A 22321-nucleotide genomic window follows, 5' to 3' on the forward strand; every position below is an offset into this window, starting at 1 on the left:
GGAAAATTTTTTCAGTCATATAGATATGTATACATAAAGTCTTACACATTTATCTATTCATCTGTCAGTGGGCATTTGTTTCCATGTCTTGGCTATTGTAAATAATGCTGCTGTAAACATGGGGATGAAGATATCTTTCTGAATTAGTGTTTTTATTTCCTTTGGATATATTCTCAGAAGTGGAATTGTTGGATCATGTGGTAGTTCTGTGCTTTGATTATTATAGCTGTATAATAGAGTTTTAAATCAGAAATGTGATGCCTTCCACTTTGATTTTTTTGGACATTGCTTTGGCTATTCAAAACCTTCTGTGGTCCCATATAAATTTTAAGATTGTTTTTTCTACTTCTGTTTCTAAAAAGCTATTGGAATCTTGATAGGGATTATATGGAATCTATGGAACAACAGACTGGTTCCAAATAGGAAAAGGAGTTCGTCAAGGCTGTATATTATCACCCTGTTTATTTAACTTATATGCAGAGTACATCATGAGAAACGCTGGGCTGGAAGAAACACAAGCTGGAATCAAGATTGCCGGGAGAAATATCAATAACCTCAGATATGCAGATGACACCACCCTTATGGCAGAAAGTGAAGAGGAACTCAAAAGCCTCTTGATGAAGGTGAAAGTGGAGAGTGAAAAAGTTGGCTTAAAGCTCAACATTCAGAAAACGAAGATCATGGCATCCGGTCCCACCACTTCATGGGAAATAGATGGGGAAACAGTGGAAACAGTGTCAGACTTTATTTTTCTGGGCTCCAAAATCACTACAGATGGTGACTGCAGCCATGAAATTAAAAGAGGCTTGCTCCTTGGAAGGAAAGTTATGACCAACCTAGATAGCATATTGAAAAGCAGAGACATTACTTTGCCAACAAAGGTCCATCTAGTCAAGGCTATGGTTTTTCCAGTGGTCATGTATGGATGTGAGAGTTGGACTGTGAAGAAGGCTGAGCGCCGAAGAATTGATACTTTTGAACTGTGGTGTTGGAGAAGACTCTTGAGAGTCCCTTGGACTGCAAGGAGATCCAACCAGTCCATTCTGAAGGAGATCAGCCCTGGGATTGCTTTGGAAGGAATGATGCTAAAGCTGAAACTCCAGTACTTTGGCCACCTCATGTGAAGAGTTGACTCATTGGAAAAGACTCTGATGCTGGGAGGGATTGGGGGCAGGAAGAGAAGGGGATGACAGAGGATGAGATGGCTGGATGACATCACTGACTCGATGGACATGAGTCTGGGTGAACTCCAGGAGTTGGTGATGGACAGGGAGGCCTGGCGTGCTGTGATTCATGAGGTAGCAAATAGTCCGACACGACTGAGTGACTGATCTGATTTGATAGATTAATTTGGGTAGTATGGACATTTTACAAATATTCTTCCAGCCCACAGACACCAGGTACCTTTTTATTTATGTCTTCAATTTCTTTCAATATCTTGTAGTTTTCAATTCTTGTAGATTATTGTCCTCTTGGTTAAATTTATCCCTAAATATTTTTTATTAGTTTGATGCCATTGTAAATGAGATCACTTTGTTTCTTTTCCCAATAGATCATTAGTATATGGAAGCACTGTTGATCTTTGTATGTTAATTTTGTATCATGAAATCTTGCTGAATTTATTAATTAGATCTAACAGGTTTTCTTGTGTTCTTGGGATTTTCTATATATAAAGTCATCAGCACATAGAGCTAATTTAACTTCTTTTGCAATTTTGAAGCCTTTTATTTTTCTTGCCTGATTGTTCTGGCTAGGACTTCCAATCCTATACTAAATAAGTATTGAGAGTGTCTTGTTCTTGTTATAGAGGTAAAGGTTTAAGTCTTTTGCTATTGAGTTTGATGTCTGTGCTTCTTAAGCTTTAATGCATGTACAAGTCACCTCAATGTATTAGAAAACCAAGGTCAGGGGTGATGCCTCAAACTTTGAATTTTGTCAGTCTCCTAGACAATGCTGCTGCTAATCATGGGCCATAATTCTAGCAGTAAGACCCTATATCACTATGCCATCCAAGAATTTTATGATAGGTACATGAGTATGTATTATAATAATACTTATTTATAATAAATGCGATTGAAATATGAGTATTTCAAGGAAACCAAATTAAAGTAGTATGAAGCAGACTGTTACCAATGATCAGTTTGAGTTAAATAGAAGAATACCTCTATCCCATATCATTAGCACTAATGTCAAGGTCATAAACTACATACATATACCATTCTTTCAGTGTTAGAAACAAGTATGAAACCTCTAGATATCTTTACATAGAAAATTTTGGTATCTTTAAGCATTTCCAAAGCTTGACATGCTTGTTTGTTTTCAGTAAATTAATGCAATATTATACAGATCATGAATAACAGAAAATAATTTTTAAATATACTGTAAAGCTTTTGCCTCCATTGAACATTTTCCTGATTAATTTAGGTACATACCTTTCATGACAATGACAAATTTTATCAATGTGTGAAAGAGAACTGTTTCTGAGCTAAGAAAACAAATATGTCAACAACTTGAGTAACTGGAGAAGCATTGTTTCACCAACTCAAATTTGGTAAGTAAAACTTAGATTCTTGTCTTCCAAGACTATAAATAAATAGAAATAAAATCCCCAAGATATTTTCTTATAAATTCAAAAATAAATAAGTGATTAGGAAATGAAGGTAGCATCATAACAGTGAAGAAATAATAAAGCATCATGCTAATCCACAGTTCAAACAATGCTTGTTGGTTCTTATTTTACAAAGGACATTTTGCTTTTGTTTGGTTGCTAAGTGACTCTTTTGTGACCCCATGGACTGTAGCCTGTTAGGCTCCTCCGTCCAAAAGATTACCCGGGCAAAAATACTGAAATGGGTTGTCATTTCCTTCTCCAGGAGATCTTCCTGACCCAGAGATCAAACCCACATCTCCTGCATTGGTAGACGGGTTCTTTATCAGTGAGTCACCAGGCAAGCCCACATTTTGCTATGCTTCCTGAAAATACCTTGTTTATATTGAAATATCACATTTTAATGATATTCTTACTAAGTAGGTTTTTATACAATAAATCTGTGTACATACTCCTATTAAAACTCAGAATACTGCTTGTCATTAGAATAAACATTTTTATGGAGAATGTACATTCTGTATGTATTTCTGTATCCTCAAGTTACAATTAATAATAAGAGTTAAAACAGAAAGTTCACATTATGTTAAATGGGTGTTATTTTCTCTACTTGGACATCACAAACTATATTTTTAATCTAAAGTCACTTTTTTCAACAAATATTTTCTGACTATTGAATTATGCTAAAGGATGATCTTTATTTAAGGGGTTTAAAATTCAAAGAAAACAAATGTATGAATACTATCCATAAAAAACATGAAATGGTGAGGCCATTCATTTGACTATAAAGAATTTTAAAGACAACATTTTCTTTAAAAAAAAAAAAAGCCAAAAGAAATAATTAGAAAGCTTTTTAATATCTGCTAAGACTAAAGTGCCTCTTGAGAAATTTGTATGTAGGTCAGGAGGCAACAGTTAGAACTGGACATGGAATAACAGACTGGTTCCAAATAGGAAAAGGAGTACGTCAAGGCTGTATATTGTCACCCTGCTTATTTAACTTATATGCAGAGTACATCATGAGAAACGCTGGGCTGGAAGAAGCACAAGCTGGAATCAAGATTGCCGGGAGAAATATTAATAACCTCAGATGTGCAGATGACACCACCCTTATGGCAGAAAATGAAGAGAAACTCAAAAGCCTCTTGATGAAAGTGAAAGTGGAGAGTGAAAAAGTTGGCTAAAAGTTCAACATTCAGAAAACGAAGATCATGGCATCTGGTCCCATCACTTCATGGGAAATAGATGGGGACACAGTGGAAACAGTGTCAGATTTTATTTTTTTGGGCTCCAAGATCACTGCAGATGGTGACTACAGCCATGAAATTAAAAGACGCTTACTCCTTGGAAGGAAAGTTATGACCAACCTAGATAGCATATTGAAAAGCAGAGACATTACTTTGCCAACAAAGGTCTGTATAGTCAAGGCTATGGTTTTTCCAGTGGTCATGTATGGATGTGAGAGTTGGACTGTGAAGAAAGCTGAGTGCAGAAGAATTGATGCTTTTGAAGTGTGGTGTTGGAGAAGACTCTTGAGAGTCCCTTGGACTGCAAGGAGATCCAACCAGTCCATTCTGAAGATCAGCCCTGGGATTTCTTTGGAAGGAATGATGCTAAAGCTGAAACTCCAGTACTTTGGCCACCTCATTCAAATAGTTGACTCATCGGAAAAGACTCTGATGCTGGGAGGGATTGGGGGCAGGAGGAGAAGGGGATGACAGAGGATGAGATGGCTGGATGGCATCACTGACTCGATGGACATGAGTCTGGGTGAACTCCGGGAATTGGTGATGAACAGGGAGGCCTGGCATGCTGCGATTCATGGGGTCGCAAAGAGCCAGACACAACTGAGCGACTGAACTGAACTGAACTGAACTGAAGACTGAAGTGACTGAGTATGAGCAAGACAACAAACCAGAAGTGTAGGTGGCAGAGGTGAAGTGGGGAGTCTACTTAATGTATATTCCCTACAGATAAAATGAGCCCAGAACCTCTGAATCACTTGCATAACGTTCAAACATAAATTCTTTTTTAATAATTCTGAATAGCAGACCAGTATTCGTAAGTATATATCAAATGGCTCTTGTTTCCAGGCACTGTTCTGGAGATGTTAGACTGTTAAAAGTAGATCATTCAGGTTGCAATTACACAGATAAAGCTTTTCTCATCAATTTTAACTGATTTAATGTCTTATTTTACTGCTAAAATAAAAACAATGATAACAATCTGAAAAGGATCACTGAAAATTCAAGTTGTTATAATACCTCTACAAGAAATGGTATTCTAAACAAGTAAACATGTTCAGTATTTATTTAAAACATTTATGGTTATTAAACAAACAAACAAAAAATGGACTTTGGCCGATGGTCCTAATCTTTTGCTCAGGGTGTGCTGACCAGAGCTCATTAGGCTTTCAAAAGATGATGTTCTGAATCCCATGAATTTTGAATGTTGGCAAATGGACCACAAAACCTAGAGGAGAACATCAAGAATTCTGTATTTTCCTACTTTGCAGTTTATAGATTGGAAGTTATGAAACTTGTTATGATCCTGTATTGAGCTAAAATAAAAGCCTCTTGATGAAAGTGAAAGAGGAGAGTGAAAAAGTTGGCTTAAAGCTCAATATTCAGAAAACTAAGATCATGGCATCTGGTCCCATCACTTCATGGGAAATAGATGGGGAAACAGTGGAAACAGTGTCAGACTTTATTTTTCTGGGCTCCAAAATCACTACAGATGGTGACTGCAGCCATGAAATTAAAAGATGCTTACTCCTTGGAAGGAAAGTTATGACCAACCTAGATAGCATATTCAAAAGCAGAGACATTACTTTGCCAACAAAGGTCCATCTAGTCAAGGCTATGGTTTTTCCTGTGGTCATGTATGGATGGGAGAGTTGGACTGTGAAGAAAGCTGAGCGCCAAAGAATCAGTGCTTTTGAAGTGTGGTGTTGGAGAAGATTCTTGAGAGTCCCTTGGACTGCAAGGAGATCCAACCAGTCCATTCGAAAGGAGATCAGACCTGGGTGTTCTTTGGAAGGAGTGATGCTAAAGATTAAGCTCCAATACTTTGGCCACCTCATTCGAAGAGCAGACTCATTAGAAAAGACCCTGATCCTGGGAGGGATTGGGGGCAGGAGGAGAAGGGGATGACAGAGGATGAGATGGTTGGATGGCATCACCGACTCGATGGACATGAGTTTGAGTGAACTCCAGGAGTTGGTGATGGACAGGGAGGCCTGGTGTGCTGTGATTCATCAGGTTGGACACGACTGAGCAACTGAACTGACTAACTGAGCTAAACTAACAGTTTCTTAGGCTGATTCTTAAGTTGAATCCCATGTCTATTCCCTGAGACCTTTGAAACCTCTGAGGAGATATAGCTATTCATGATCTAAAGCACCTCTCCAAGAAATAGACCACATTAGATAAACAAAAAAGTAGACAAGATTCCAGAATGGAGATTAGACCTATAGCCAAAAGGATCACATTCTCAAAGTTTCTCAGCCAAACCTCAAATCATCCCCAAATACTCAGAACCCAGTCCTTATGTTCACAGTGTGTGTAGACTTCATGCAAAGTTCCATTTGCAAATTCTATAAAAAGTTTGATTGACAGAAATGCTGGTTATAGAGGAGCAGAGCAGGTGAGGGTGCAAAAGAGGATGTATCCAGTTCACTCCGTGCCCAGTTTCTGAATAAACTGTTGCATGACATCTCCGGGGAGTTCACAGAATGTTGTCAGTTCTACACTGAGTTGATGCTTAATTCCTTTCTGTTTAATAATTTAGAAAATAAAACTTGTTTGTATCCTCATATCACTTCATAAATAGCTGAATTTGCCTCTCTTCCATTCTCTTTTTCTATACCCACACATTTATATATATTATATTTAGTCATGAGATAGTAAGGAATGTTGAGGTAACTTCCAGGCAAAAAATAATAAATATAGAAAAAAGGAGAATCTCATCCATAAATGTATTTGTGACCCAGGCCACATTCCTGTTGACTCAGGTGGAAGGTCATTCATTGCTCATTCTATTTGCTGTCTTTGAGGTAAAACTGATCCACAAAGGGCCTGAGAAAGTGAAATGAATATAGGATTGCCAAACCTACTTTCCAGAAAGTTGGACATAGAGGTTTGTTTTTTGTTGTTGTTGTTGTTTTTTAATCGTGAACCATTTCAAACGCTATTTGATGAGTTCTGACATATGTATGGAAGTAAAACCATCATCATAGTCATGGTAATGACTGTATGTTACTGTATATTTATCTCATGACCTTTTATACTCTCTTTCCTTTCCCTTCACAGCCCTCCATGTAACCATTGATCTATGTTCCATTATAATAGATAACTTTTGCATTTTCTAGAATTCATATGATGGGAAGTTACTCTCTCTCCTGCTTTTATTTAAGTTGCCTAAATACTTGAAGAGTCATCAATAATGTATGAGCAGCTCATACCTTTTTTTTCTAAGAAATATTCTTGTTTTTGAATGTACCACTATTATCCATTCATTTGTTTATGAACATTTGAAGTTTTTCTAATTTTTGACTATTGAAAAAGAAAGCTGGCAAAACATTTGTGTATAATTCTTTATGTGGATATATGTTTCATTTATCTTTATTTTCAATAAATAAAGTTACTTCAATAACTCAGAGTGCAAAGTGTGAATCATAAGATAGGTGGGTGTTAACTTAAACAAATTATCAAATTTTGATCTGAACTAACTATACCTTTTTTTCTGTTTTTGGTCACTTTGTATGGCTGTGAGATCGTAATTTCCCACTCAGGAATGAACCTGGTCCCTGAGCGGTGAACACCTGGAGTCCTAACCACTGGACTGCCTGGGAATTTTTGTGTTTTTCATTCTTAGCAGCAGTGTTTGAAAGGTCCATTTCCTCTCGTATCCTGGTGAATACTTCGTTTGGTCAGTCTTTTTTTTTTTTTTTCCCTTGAGGAAGCTGTCACTTTAATATATTGTGTGTGTGTGTGTGTGTGTGTGTGTGTATATATATATCTTTCTCCATAAATGGGGTAGAGGATAACCTTCCAGGATATTAGTGATTTTATTAGGAATATGTTTATCTTTATTTTTTTAATTTTTATTTTTCTTCTGATCAGTTATTCTTAATTTTAACCCTTCTGATAAGTTTGTCATACTATCTCACTGTTGTTTTGTTTGCATTTCGCTAAGGATTCATGATCATTTTTCAGATATGTATTTGCTATCTCTATATCTTTAGTGGAATGTTCATATTTGCCTCCTAGTCTATGAGTTTTGGCTATTTTCTTCCTTTCACAAAAGAACAGTGAAACAGCCAAGTCATACTGGAATTTCACTCATTTTGTGACTTTTTAATTTATGAAGTATTTTAATAATGGAATAATGTGTTCTAATTTTTTCAGTTTTTCTATGCTATGTGCACTGTAACAGACACGTATATCATTCACTTTTAATCTGTGTTACTAATGTACTCTCCATCACTTTCTAAAGTTCAAGCATTTAATAAAACCACAAACCCTTGCTTAAAAAAAAAATAAATAAATATTTTAATACCAGTTTTTACATGATTCATATCATGCATGTTTAGTTAAAGGTGATCCTGCATCAAGAAGACTTATGATTGCCCATCATAATGTTAGTTGCTTAGTCATGTTCGACTCTTTGCGACCCCATGGACTGTAGTTCTCCAGGCTTCTCTGTCCATGGTATTCTCCAGGCAAGAATACTGGGGTGGGTAGCCATTCCCTTCTCCCAAGGGATATTCCCAATCCAGGGATTGAACCTGGATCTCCTGCATCGCAGACAGGTTCTTTACCACCTGAGCCACTAGGGAAATCCACCATATATTAAAGCAAAGTTTAAGCAATTATAAGATGCCAGTGAGTCTCCGCAGTGTGTTTTTCCTGCTGTTAAGGGATGAACGGGGTGTTCTGTCACATGGTAGTCAAGATGCAGAGGAGACTGAAACTAGCACCAGTCAGCTGACTGGGGGTAAACTCTAGAGGAAGGACTTAATCATTATTGGAAAAAGCTTTTTTTTTTTCTTTAAAGGCTAGAGGGCAGTGATGACAACATTAGAATCAAGCAATAAGATTGATGACTGTTACCAGGAGAAGGAGTTTAAATAAATAGAAATGGTTCTTAAGACTAAAACTAGAACAGAAACACAAGTCCACACAGGGGGCTGTTTGATACCAAACCCTATACCATTCACCATATACTCTCTCAAGCAACACCTAAACTGCTGCACTCTTTCTCCTTCAGCAATCCATTGTGATGCCTCTTCTGCACTTCCCAGAAAGTAGAATCAGTCAAATGCTCTCCAATCTGGAGGACTAATTGATATCACATCCACCTTTAGCACATAGAAGGACAAAGCCTAGCCAGAGTTTATAGGAAAGCAGAGAATTAAAAATATCAGGAGAAGGACATTAAAGTTGATTTTCTTCACACATCTTATAACAAGTGCATTGAGCACCCAGTATATGGCCAGAGACTAAAACAGGTACCAGGAAAACTTATCCAGACTCATTTCACATAACCTGAGACCTCATGCGGTACACTCCAGCAGCAATGCCCTTGTCTGTTCTTGGAACACAACATATCCTGGGCATCTACGTGTCCCCTCTTCCAGGAATTGCTCACAAGAGTGACTTCATCTTACTCAATTCTCTTCATTATTTTGGCATTAGCTTAATTGATGCTTCTCCAGAGATATCTTTGACATCTATCCCAAACCTATTATAATCTCTCATCACACTCTTTCCTATCTTTTATAGCTCATAAAAGTTTTAGATCTCTTTGTGTATGTGTGATTATATCTTATTGTCTACATTTCCAATAAACTGAAAGTTAGTAGTTCTCAATCTTGACTGCACATGAAATCGGAGCCTTTTAAAAAAGTATCAGTGTCAAAGACCTCATTCTTTTTTGTTTGTTTGTTTAACTATTTTATTTCTCCTTCTTGATTTATTTTTCTTTTTTTTTCTTTTCTTTTCTTTTTTTTTTTTAATCTTATTTTATTTTTAAACTTTACAATATTGTATTAGTTTTGCCAAACATCTAAATGAATCCGCCACAGGTATACCTGTGTTCCCCATCCTGAACCCTCCTCCCTCCTCCCTCCCCATACCCTCCCTCTGGGTCGTCCTGGTGCACCAGCCCCAAGCATCCAGTATCGTGCATTGAATCTGGACTGGTGACTCGTTTCATACATGATATTATACATGTTTCAATGCCATTCTCCCAAATCTCCCCACCCTCTCCCTCTCCCACAGAGTGCATAAGACTGATCTATACATCAGTTTCTCTTTTGCTGTCTCGTACACAGGGTTATTGTTACCATCTTTCTAAATTCCATATATATGCATTAGTATACTGTATTGGTGTTTTTCTTTCTGGCTTACTTCACTCTGTATAATAGGTTCCAGTTTCATCCACCTCATTAGAACTGATTCAAATGTATTCTTTTTAATGGCTGAGTAATACTCCATTGTGTATATGTACCACAGCTTTCTTATCCATTCATCTGCTGATGGGCATCTAGGTTGCTTCCATGTCCTGGCTATTATAAACAGTGCTGTGATGAACATTGGGGTACACGTGTCTCTTTCCCTTCTGGTTTCCTCAGTGTGTATGCCCAGCAGTGGGATTGCTGGATCATAAGGCAGTTCTATTTCCAGTTTTTTAAGGAATCTCCACACTGTTCTCCATAGTGGCTGTACTAGTTTGCATTCCCACCAACAGTGTAAGAGAGTTCCCTTTTATCCACACCCTTTCCAGCATTTATTGCTTGTAGACTTTTGGACACCTTATCTTTGACAAAGGAGGCAAGAATATACATTGGATTAAAGACAATCTCTTTAACAAGTGGTGCTGGGAAAACTGGTCAACCACTTGTAAAAGAATGAAACTAGAACACTTTCTAACACCATACACAAAAATAAACTCAAAATGGATTAAAGATCTCAACATAAGACCAGAAACTATAAAACTCCTAGAGGAGAACATAGGCAAAACACTCTCCGACATACATCACAGCAGGATCCTCTATGACCCACCTCCCAGAATATTGGAAATAAAAGCAAAAATAAGCAAATGTGACCTAATTAAACTTAAAAGCTTCTGCACAACAAAGGAAACTATTAGCAAGGTGAAAAGGCAGCCTTCAGATTGGGAGAAAATAATAGCAAATGAGGCAACCGACAAACAACTAATCTCAAAAATATACAAGCAACTCCTACAGCTCAACTCCAGAAAAATAAATGACCCAATCAAAAAATGGGCCAAAGAACTAAGTAGACATTTCTCCAAAGAAGACATACAGATGGCTAACAAACACATGAAAAGATGCTCAACATCACTCATTATCAGAGAAATGCAAATCAAAACCACTATGAGGTACCATTTCACACCAGTCAGAATGGCTGCGATCCAAAGACCTCATTCTTAAAGATTCAAATTTAACCTGGAATGTGGTCTGGGCCTCCCACATATTTAAGAGCTTCCCAGATGCTTCTGATATGTGGTAGATAAAGCTGAGAATCTGATGTACAGTCTTTGAGACAAGGATCTATAAGGGGACAAAAGCTGTCTCTCTTTGGTTTACTACCACACCCACTATGTCCAACAGAGTACCTGCTGCATATCAGAATCCTGAATGAAGTCAAGGTCCTGAGGTTGAGTCGCTAAAATCACATCCAGAATGAGCATGTTTTCCAGTTATGACTAAAAGGCTCTTCTTGAATATTTGTCATAAAAGAAGGGTAGGAAGGCAGTTCCAGAGGCAAGCAAGATATTATTCGTGTGATCTGAGGAGGTTCAAGATACAGATATAGAGGGTTTAAATATTCAACCTCTGATGATAATGCTGCATGGTTGTTAGCAACATTTTTACCCTTTTTGTGACTTACTTCATCTGAAAAATGACAGTAGCAATGCTGCCTACCTTATGGGGTTGTGAACATTTAATTTAAGGAATATGCATGAGTATATAGGAAGTGCTAAGTGTCAACTGTTATCTGTGTCACTATCAGTAGCTGAGTAGCTTATTCTGAAAAAACATATTAACCCTAAGGGGATGACATATTAGAAGGGAAGTTACTCATCTACCTCCATCACTCCAAAACATGAGCTCTGCGTGTCAACATGATGAAAATAACATTCTGAGTACTGACTCCATCTGATGAGGTCACAATTGTAAATCAGAGACCATTAGAATGACGTCTAGCCACACAGTTCATAGAAGCACAGAGGATTTCCTCCAAAGAGAACACTAGATTTTTCCTTTCCCTTTGTTTTGTTTTCTTTTGACACAGATATTTTCCTCCAAGATGTAAATTATCTGAGTAAATACATATCTGTGTGAAAATTACTTAAATACTAGAAAGAAAATAATTGTATGATGAATTAAAGGAACTGGAATTAAAACAAAGATCATGGCATCTGGTCCCATCACTTCATGGGAAATAGGTGGGGACACAGTGGAAACAGTGTCAGACTTTATTTTTCTGGGCTCCAAAATCACTGCAGATGGTGACTGCAGCCATGAAATTAAAAGATGCTTACTCCTTGGAAGGAAAATTATGACCAACCTAGATAGCATATTCAAAAGCAGAGACATTACTTTGCCAACAAAGGTCCGCCTAGTCAAGGCTATGGTTTTTCCTGTGGTCATGTATGGATGTGAGAGTTGGACTGTGAAGAAGGCTGAGCGCTGAAGAATTGATGCTTTTGAAGTGTGGTGTTGGAGAAGACTCTTGAGAGTCCCTTGGACTGCAAGGAGATCCAACCGGTCCATTCTGAAGAAGATCAGCCCTGGGATTTCTTTGGAAGGAATGATGCTAAAGCTGAAACTCCAGTACTTTGGCCACCTCATGCAAAGAGTTGACTCATTGGAAAAGACTCTGATGCTGGGAGGGATTGGGGGCAAGAGGAGAAGGGGACGACAGAGGATGAGATGGCTGGATGGCATCACTGACTCGATGGACGTGAGTCTGAGTGAACTCCAGGAGTTGGTGATGGACAGGGAGGCCTGGCTTGCTGCGATTCATGGGGTCGCAAAGAGTCGGACACGACTGAGCGACTGATCTGATCTGAAAAGAGATAAGGTAAACTTTTAAAGCATCAGGAATTAAAAATTCAAATTCTCTGGGATAATATTAAGAGTATTTGTAAATGCCAAAACTCTAAAGGCCATTTGTGTGCTGTCATCTGGTTAATATTCATTTCCTTTCAAATGTTTGCTACCAAGGACTGACAATTCATAAAACAGATGTAAATAGTTCAGAGATGGTGTCCTTCATTTTCCTTGTAGAAAAAGCTAGCTGGAAAAGCTATACAGCAGCTTGAAACTTATTAAACATATGCTTTGCTTCTATAGATGACTTTTGTTCAAACTCATTCTCTCAATGCTAAAGAGAGTATAATCAAGCCCAGAAGTGCTGATGGTGGTGATTTTTCTCTTTTTTTCTACTGAGTGTGTGTGTGAGAGTGGACCTCATATGGCCCATACTTGCTGCTGCTTTTATTTACTAACAAGGGAAATTGGTTAAAGGAAATCAGCCCTGAATATTCATTGGAAGGACTGATGCTAAAGCTGAAGCTCCAATTCTTTGGCCACATGATGCATAGAGTTGGCTCATTGGACAAGACCCTGATGCTGGGAAAGATTTAAGGCAGGAGAATGGGATGAGAGAGGATGAGATAGTTAGATGGTATCATGGACATGAGTTTGAGCAAGCTCTGAGAGATGGTGATGGACAGGGAAGCCGGACATGCTACAGTCCATAGGATCACAAAGAGTCAGAAACAACTGAATGACTCAACAACATCAAAAAGACCACCTTTTTCCAATCCTGTAACTTTTAAACAGCATTTTTGCTGCAATAAATGACTGCTTTTCCTCAGAACTGAATAATGTTAAATCACAGTGATGAGTCTGGTCTTCAGAGTGTGTTCGTGCTAATTTAGGAGTATAATTAGAAATGCTGCTGGAGAAGGTCATCTTTCAGAAATAATGATGCTAAATTTCTTCTGCTGGAAAGATCTTCAAGTCAGAGACTTTTTTCCTCTATACAGACCTAAGAAGAAAGTCTCCACCATCATTGAGAATATATGAACACTGACATGAGAAATGTTTCAAAGCTGTTGGCATCACAAATTTAATGTATTTCCTTATCAGTGTGAGGCATAAAAATAATTCAGGTTAATGGTTTAATTCTTAGAGTTTAACAAAATTCTAAAAATAAGATAAACCCTTAGTGTTAAGACATTTAGTTGAATGTTATTATAAAGTGTCTTACATGTCCTAGAATTAATAGGAAGACAATCTTTAGCCCAGTCAGAGCTTTTGAAGGATGGGTATCATTAACTGAGCTTCTCTGGTGGCTCAGACAGTAAAAAAAATCTGTCTGCAATGCAGGAGCCCTGGGTTCAATCACTGGCTGAGAAGATCCCCTGGAGAAGGGAATGGCAACCCACTCCAGGATTCTTGCCTAGAGAATTCCATGGATAGAAGAACTGGGCAGGCTACAGCCCATGGGGTCACAAAGAGTCAGACACGACTCAGCCACTAACACTTTCACTTTCGTCACCAATACAATGTATAAGCCACACTTTTATATCTTTGTCCTCATCTATTGCAATCTTTCTCCTCAAAACTATATGTTAAATACAATATAGTCAGTGTTATTTTCTGAACCTGTCATTTAAGTAATGGACTTTTTGTTGCGTAAAAAAAATTGATCAAAATATTGCTAAAGGTTTACTTTACATCCTGTTTTGTATTTGGAATAAAGAAAAGATTTTCTTGGTACACTCACAACCTAAAGATTGATGTAATCCAGGTCCTCTTATACTTCCTCACAGAACTGTCACAGAGCACTCCTTCCCGTGACTTCACAGTCAATAGCATGTTTTTACATACAACATACTAGCTTAACTACAGCAACATATGCTATTTGGGGTTTGGTTTGCTCACTATCTTCCCTTGTGGCTCAGATGGTAAAAAGTCTGCCTGCAGTGCAGGAGGCCTGGGTTCAATCCCTGGGTCGGAAAGATCCCCTGGAGAAGGAAACAGCAACCCACTCCAGTATTCTTGCCTGGGAAATCCCATAGACAGAGGAGCCTGGTGGGCTCCAGTCCATGGGGCTGCAAAAAGTCTGACATGACTGAGTGGCTAACACAACACACCTTGTAAACAGTTGGTAGCGGATTAGTTTGACTTAAAATGAGAGCTTCTGTTTCTGCTAGTTTAGCAACTAGTAACTTGGGTTAGCTATCTAAATATTGATTCTCTCAGCAGGAGAATTTATCAAAACAGCTGTGGTCTGATAAATGTTCAACATCACAGAAGAGCAGCATTGCAACTTTGAAAGGCAAGTTAAAGGACCTTAGCCTGTGTGTTAGCCGCTCTCCTTTGCATATTGTTGCATATAAACATTTCTTTATCCTTCTAACAAACACCCGATGGCTTTCATAAAATGCCATTTAATACCATTCCACGCTTATTGTAAATTCTATCTTTGTTTAAAAAAATCAATTCCAGTTTTGGAAATGCTGCATTTTATCATTATTTATTCAGGATAGAAAATCCTCTAGTAATTGCCTAAAGGAAATCATCATTTTAGGCTTAATCTGAGTGAGTGAACTCAGTGTGTAGTTTTGGAAATGAGAATGGCCCAAGGACTTTCATCTGTACTTCAAGGCATGTAAGAATAATAACAATTTAGAAGTTGCAGTCCTGAACTGGAGACTAAGAGAGAGGACTGCATCATGTTTTTCACTGCATAACTGACTGGAGTGGGTCGAAGGACAAAGCCTATTTAGAAGCACAGTAATGGTATAGATTTAGAATGACACAGGAACGGACATGTGTCAGAAACCCAATGAATGGATGCAAGAAGGTAGGGGTCTGGTTTTCTCTTAGGCACTCAGAGTTTCCTGAAAGAAGTACTACTTTAAAGTTCTCTGGGGCAGTCTGCTGCTGCTGCTGCTGCTGCTAAGTCGCTTCAGTCGTGTCTGACTCTGTGCGACCCCATAGACGGCAGCCTACCAGGCTCCCCCGTCCCTGGGATTCTCCAGGCAAAAACACTGGAGTGGGTTGCCATTTCCTTATCCAATGCATGAAAGTGAAAAGTGAAAATGAAGTTGCTCAGTCGTGTACGACTCTTAGTGACCCCATGGACTACAGCCCACCAGGCTCCTCCGCCCATGGGATTTTCCAGGCAAGAGTACTGGAGTGGGGTGCCATTGCCTTCTACATCACTAGCAAACTTAATTTTCTAAAGCCAAATTTGGGACAAAGAGTTCAGAGTAAAGAATAGCATGTTTATTGCCTGGAGTCTGTTGGAGACCTAAATTATAGATTTTGAATATAAAAACTCTCTTGCCTTCAAATAAGAAACTGGTGTTTTTGAAGCTCCAAATTTTGAAATGAAAATAGAAAGCTATTCTTTTAGCTTGAATTAGAAAGAATTGAAAGATGATGGGAAATTTACCAATGATAATACAAACTATGAAAGTGAGAACAGTGACAGTCTTAAACTTCGTATAGCAGATAGTCATTATTTGGCATCAGTTACTCTTTTCCTATTTTCAGAATTTTACAAGCTGTCATTTCTCCATTTTTTCAAAAAATATCTTATGTATATTCTGCTTAAAATGCTGGGTGACAACAGATATATCATGAGGTTTACTTTGACTTTAATTTCTGAATTTGATCTATAATAACCTCAGGAAAATGGTAAGAATATGGCTTTTAAATTTTTAGGAGAAAATGTATCAACTCCTGTTTTAGGGATGGTGACCAGCTGACACTTGTTATTACAGGTGACAACAAAAACATCAATATAAACTGCTAAAGCTAGCACGTAGGTTTTCATGCTTTTTTCTTCTTTGCTTTTAAGCAAAAACTTTAAAATGGGGGCTTCCTTCACCCTTCAGATATAGCTGGGCTTTGTGTGCAGAAGTTGTTCTGAGCGAGGATAAGTTTCCCTCAGGCTGGATGGCTGCTTTGAGAAATGGAAAAAAAAAAAAAAGGTGATGAGTACATTATTGTCTCTGTGTTTAATACAGCCCAGAAGGCAAGTTATTCTGTGAAGAATCTCTATGGCTATTACGCTCTGATATTGGCGCCCATAGATCTCCCTCAATCAGACCTTGATAATACTGCAGGCCCCTTCCTTTGGTGAAGGAAAACAGGGATATAACAGTAAATAGGAGCAACTGATTATGCCAGCTGTCTCCTTTCAGGGCAGACTAGGCATTACCCGTCCCTCCCCTGGGGCTAGGCCAAAAAAGGACTGAATTATTATAATTAAGATTTTCTAATTTTTGAGTCATATTTATGGATTCAGTCTCTAAGCATCAGTCTGTGACTATCAAATGAAGCCATCTCCTTGAAAACAAAAATATCTTATTTCCTTCAACTAATATATTTATCAATTAGTAAAAAAAGAAAAAACACTAAAATGTTAAAATCTTGGCTCCTCTGCTTAATGGCCTCATAAACTTGAATGAATTGCTTAACTTCTCTGTCTCAATAACTTAATCTGTATAATGGAAATGATAATAGGTGCTCCTGTGGTGTAACTGCTGCTGCTGCTACTGCTGCTAAGTCGCTTCAGTCATGTCCAACTCTGTGCAACCCCATAGACGGCAGCCCACCAGGCTCCCCCGTCCCTGGGATTCTCCAGGCAAGAACACTGGAGTGGGTTGCCATTTCCTTCTCCAATGCGTGAAAGTGAAAAGTGAAAGTGAAGTCGCTCAGTCGTGTCTGACTCCTAGCGACCCCATGGACTGCAGCCCACCAGGCTCCTCCATCCATGGGATTCTCCAGGCAAGGGTACCGGAGTGGGGTGCCATTGCCTTCTCCGCTGGTGTAACTGCAAGGATTCAAAACATATATATGTAAAGAACACTGAACAGCGAATTGCATCTTATAATTGTTCCACAATTATTAATCATTACTATAATTAATAAAACTCCAAAGGATTCGTACACAGAAGTATGACCAAAATTTGACATTGACTTCTGTGTATGTTTAAAGAGCCTTAAGTCTTGATTTGATATGACTTTTGTTGAAGTATGGTTTAGGTCCTATAAAAACAATCTTAGCATTTTTTAATGAAATATAGTTACATCAGAAAGATTTCAGGTTTGTTTTCAGACCACCAAAGTAAAATGAATATCACAATAAAGTGAGTCACATGAATTTTTTGGCTTCCCAGTGTATATAAAAGTTATGTTTATATTATATTTTAGTGTATTAATTGTGCAATGGCTTATATCTCAAAAACCAATGTGTATACCTCAATTTAAAAATATTTTATTGCTAAGAAGTGCTAACCATCATCTGAGCCCTCAGCCAGTTGTAATCTTTTGGCTGGTAAATGAGAATACAATCCAGCTGATGTACTAGTTTTTGCTTTGAGAGACCCTCTTTGCGACCCTATGTACTGCAGCCTACCTGGATCCTCCATCCATGGGATTTTCCAGGCAAGAATACTGGAGTGGGTTGCCATTTCCTTCTCCAGGGGATCCTCCCATCCCAGGAATCGAACCCGGGTTTCCCCACATTGTAGGCAGACGCTTTACCCTCTGAGCCACAGGGAAGTGAGCTGCTACTGCTAAGTCGCTTCAGTCGTGTCCGACTCTGTGCGACCCCATAGACGGCAGCCCACCAGGCTCCCCCGACCCTGGGATTCTCCAGGCAAGAACCCGGGAGTGGGTTGCCATTTCCTTCTCCAATGCATGAAAGTGAAAAGTGAAAGTGAAGTCACTCAGTCGTGTCCGACTCTTAGCAACCCCATGGACTGCAGCCCACCAGGCTCCTCGGTCCGTGGGATTTTCCAGGCAAGAGTATTGGAGTGAGGTGCCATTGCCTTCTCCAAGGGAAGTGAGAGACCCAGGCAAATAACCAAACACTTCCCTGGTTGCTCAGCAGTAAAGAATCTGCCCATAATTCGAGAGACCCAGGTTCAATCCCTGGGATGGGAAGATCCCCTGGAGAAGGGAATGACAACCAACTCCAGTATTCTTATCTGAAAAATTCCATGGACAGAAGAATCTGGTGGATTACAGTCCATGGGGTCACAAACAGTTGGACAAGACTGAGCAACTACTACCATACCATACCTGGACTTTTGATCTACAGAATTATCATCAAATAAACATGGGTTTTAAGTTGCTAACTGTGTGGCAGTAGAAAACTATTAATAATACATCACTTAATTGTAATCAACATGCTTCTTAAAAACATACATTCTCAGCAACTCAGAAGCTCCCCTGTATATTAATTCATTAAAATGAGCCAAAATGTTAAGTTCTGCCATGGCTGTGCCGCCTTCTACTCTTGGATTTCCTTTCTGATGCTTCCTACTTCCATGTAGCTTGCTTTACCTTCCAGCCATACATTTATCATTTCTAGAGACAGAGGAATGCCAATAATGATGAAAGCAAACTGTATTCTCTCATTTACTCAGCCTCCTATCAGTATCTCATGACAATGAGAAATGCGTCTGAAGAGATAACATCTTCTGAAAGACCATCATGATAGACACTGATGTTCACAGGTGCCTCAGTGAATGATTAAGTCTGCGGATACCATAAAGAATGTACAGCAGGGTACAGTATCAAGCTCCATGAGTAATTTTATGCTGTCAACTTCTTCTGCCCATAGTGGAAAATGGAGGGATAGTAAAACCTCTGTAGTCAGAGACGGACTCTACTTCAACTTCTCTTCACCACATAAACACTCTATTTCCTGCCCTTGTGACACTTGTGTCACCAAAACCCTAAAAATGCAACCCGTTTTTCCTGCAGTTTGTACAACCTATCTCTAAACATATTATCACAGGACAAAACTTTCTCAAGGACAGCATAATAATATCCACCTATGAATCTTTTCCTTTGCTAAATTTAAACCAGCTCCCTCTCATAAAACAACACAACCCAGCTAATTTTTTTTATAGGCTTCATACTTTATAGCTCATTTCTAAACTCTTAATAGCAATAGCCACCCAGATATCGAAGCTCTGGGTTAAGTGGCAAAACATGTAAAAGACATTGGATTTTATATAATTTAGATCTTCACTGAACTGTCAAGCAAACAAATGTTCAGGTACGAAGTTTTAAAGATAATTAAAAGAGAAAAGAAAGCCTTTAAAATAAACCTATCAACTTATTTTCCATAGGAAAATAAAAGGTTCTAATCCTTTCAAAATGAATAGCAACAAAATTAAATTATATTCAGCTTGATCTAATTTTTGAAAAGGTAAAAGAAAATATTACCTAGAAAAAAATGTTTTGCCAAGGCCCATGAGCTTCAGCTAAGCTAAACACTACTTCTCTAGCATATTTCTAATTAAATATGCAATTAAAATGTTCACTGCCCCTAAGGCCTCCCATCCTATTTAAATAGCTTCTTGTCCTACTTTAAAAGGCAAGTTATAACTTTTCAAGTGTTTTAAAAAATCCTTTAGATTTGCTATGTGATTTCTTGACCAAACTTATTCCTCACTAAATGTATGAAGTTAGACGCATGAATAATTCTTTACATATTTAATAAATTGACACCTCTAAGTAGTTGATATGTCAAAGGACACACACAAAAATCTGAGATGAGTGCCTTTAAAAAATAGTAAGTATGATTCAGATTCAGTTACCTACATATATATATATATATATATAAAGGTACCAATGGAAAACTATAAAATCAATATTTCAATTAATTGTTTATCAGTTCAGTTGCTCAGTTGTGTCTGACTCTTTGCAACCCCATGAATCGCAGCACGCCAGGCCTCCCTGTCCATCACCAACTCCCGGAGTTCACTGAGACTCACTTCCATCGAGTCAGTGATGCCACCCAGCCATCTCATCCTCTGTCATCCCCTTCTCCTCCTGCCCCCAACCCCTCCCAGCATCAGAGTCTTTTCCAATGAGTCAACTCTTCACATGAGGTGGCCAAAGTACTGGAGTTTCAGCTTTATCATCATTCCTTCCAAAGAAATCCGAGGGCTGATCTCCTTCAGAATGGACCGGTTAGATCTCCTTGCAGTCCAAGGGACTCTCAAGAGTCTTCTCCAACACCACACTTCAAAAGCATCAATTCTTCGGCCCTCAGCCTTCTTCACATTCCAACTCTCACATCCATACATGACCACAGGAAAAACCATAGCCTTGACTAGACGAACCTTTGTTGGCAAAGTAATGTCTCTGCTTTTGAATATGCTATCTAGGTTGGTCATAACTTTCCTTCCAAGGAGTAAGCGTCTTTTAATTTCATGGCTGCAGTCACCATCTGCAGTGATTTTGGAGCCCAGAAAAATAAAGTCTGACACTGTTTCCACTGTGTCCCCATCTATTTCCCATGAAGTGATGGGACCGGATGCCATGATCTTCGTTTTCTGAATGTTGAGCTTTAAGCCAACTTTTTCACTCTCCTCTTTCACCTTCATCAAGAGGCTTTGAGTTCCTCTTCACTTTCTGCCATAAGAGTGGTGTCATCTGCATATCTGAGGTTATTGATACTTCTCCCGGCAATCTTGATCCAAACTTGTGTTTCTTCCAGTCCAGCGTTTCTCATGATGTACTCTGCATAGATGTTAAATAAGCAGGGTGACAATATACAGCCTTGACGAATTCCTTTTCCTATTTGGAACCAGTCTGTTGTTCCATGTCCAGTTCTAACTGTTGCTTCCTGACCTGCATACACATTTATCAAGAGGCAGATCAGGTGGTCTGGTATTCCCATCTCTTTCAGAATTTTCCACAGTTTATCGTGATCCACACAGTCAAAGGCTTTGGCATAGTCAATAAAGCAGAAATAGATGTTTTTCTGGAACTCTCTTGCTTTTCCCATGATCCAGCGGATGTTGGCAATTTGATCTCTGGTTCCTCTGCCTTTTCTAAAGCCAGCTTGAACATCAGGAAGTTCACGGTTCACATATTGCTGAAGCCTGGCTTGGAGAATTTTGAGCATTACTTTACTAGCATGTGAGATGAGTACAGTTGTGCAGTAGTTTGAGCATTCTTTGGCATTGCCTTCCTTTGAGATTGGAATGAAAACTGACCTTTTCCAGTCCTGTGGCCACTGCTGAGTTTTCCAAATTTGCTGGCATATTGAGTGCAGCACTTTCCCAGCATCATCTTTCAGGATTTGGAATAGCTCAACTGGAATTCCATCACCTCCACTAGCTTTGTTCATAGTGATGCTTTCTTAGGCCCACTTGACTTCACATTCCAGGATGTCTGGCTCTAGGTCAAGTATGTATTATCTAAAAGATATGAAGCTTTACATATTTCTATTACTTCAGTAATACTTCTATGTACCGTGCCTTTAATTCATGTATATACCTATTTTAGTCAGAACATCTGAGTTTGCTAACTTTATCAAAGTGTGGTTAATATGTACGGGAAAAGTTTATTTCAGTTTTTGAATATTTTTTTAGATAATTTGAGATGAATCCCATTCAGCTTGTAACAAAGGACAGCTGACTGTTTAATTAGATCTCTAAGCTTTCCATTTTATCACATTCCACTGAAAAAGTAAATCAATGACTAAGGCTGTTACTAGAGTTCACGGTAAAATTTAATTATTGTTTAAATGTTTTTTCTTTGACAGTGGTCGGGCTTTTAAAAAAAAAAAAGTCTGTGATTGTTCCTAGGAAGATATCAAACTATTAACAGATTTCAGGTTCTCTCCTAAGA

The sequence above is a fragment of the Bos grunniens genome, chromosome 12, assembly GCF_055505025.1.
Source record: "Bos grunniens cultivar Pamir isolate PY7600 chromosome 12, Bosgru_T2T1.0, whole genome shotgun sequence".
NCBI classification, from domain to species: Eukaryota; Metazoa; Chordata; class Mammalia; order Artiodactyla; family Bovidae; genus Bos; species Bos grunniens.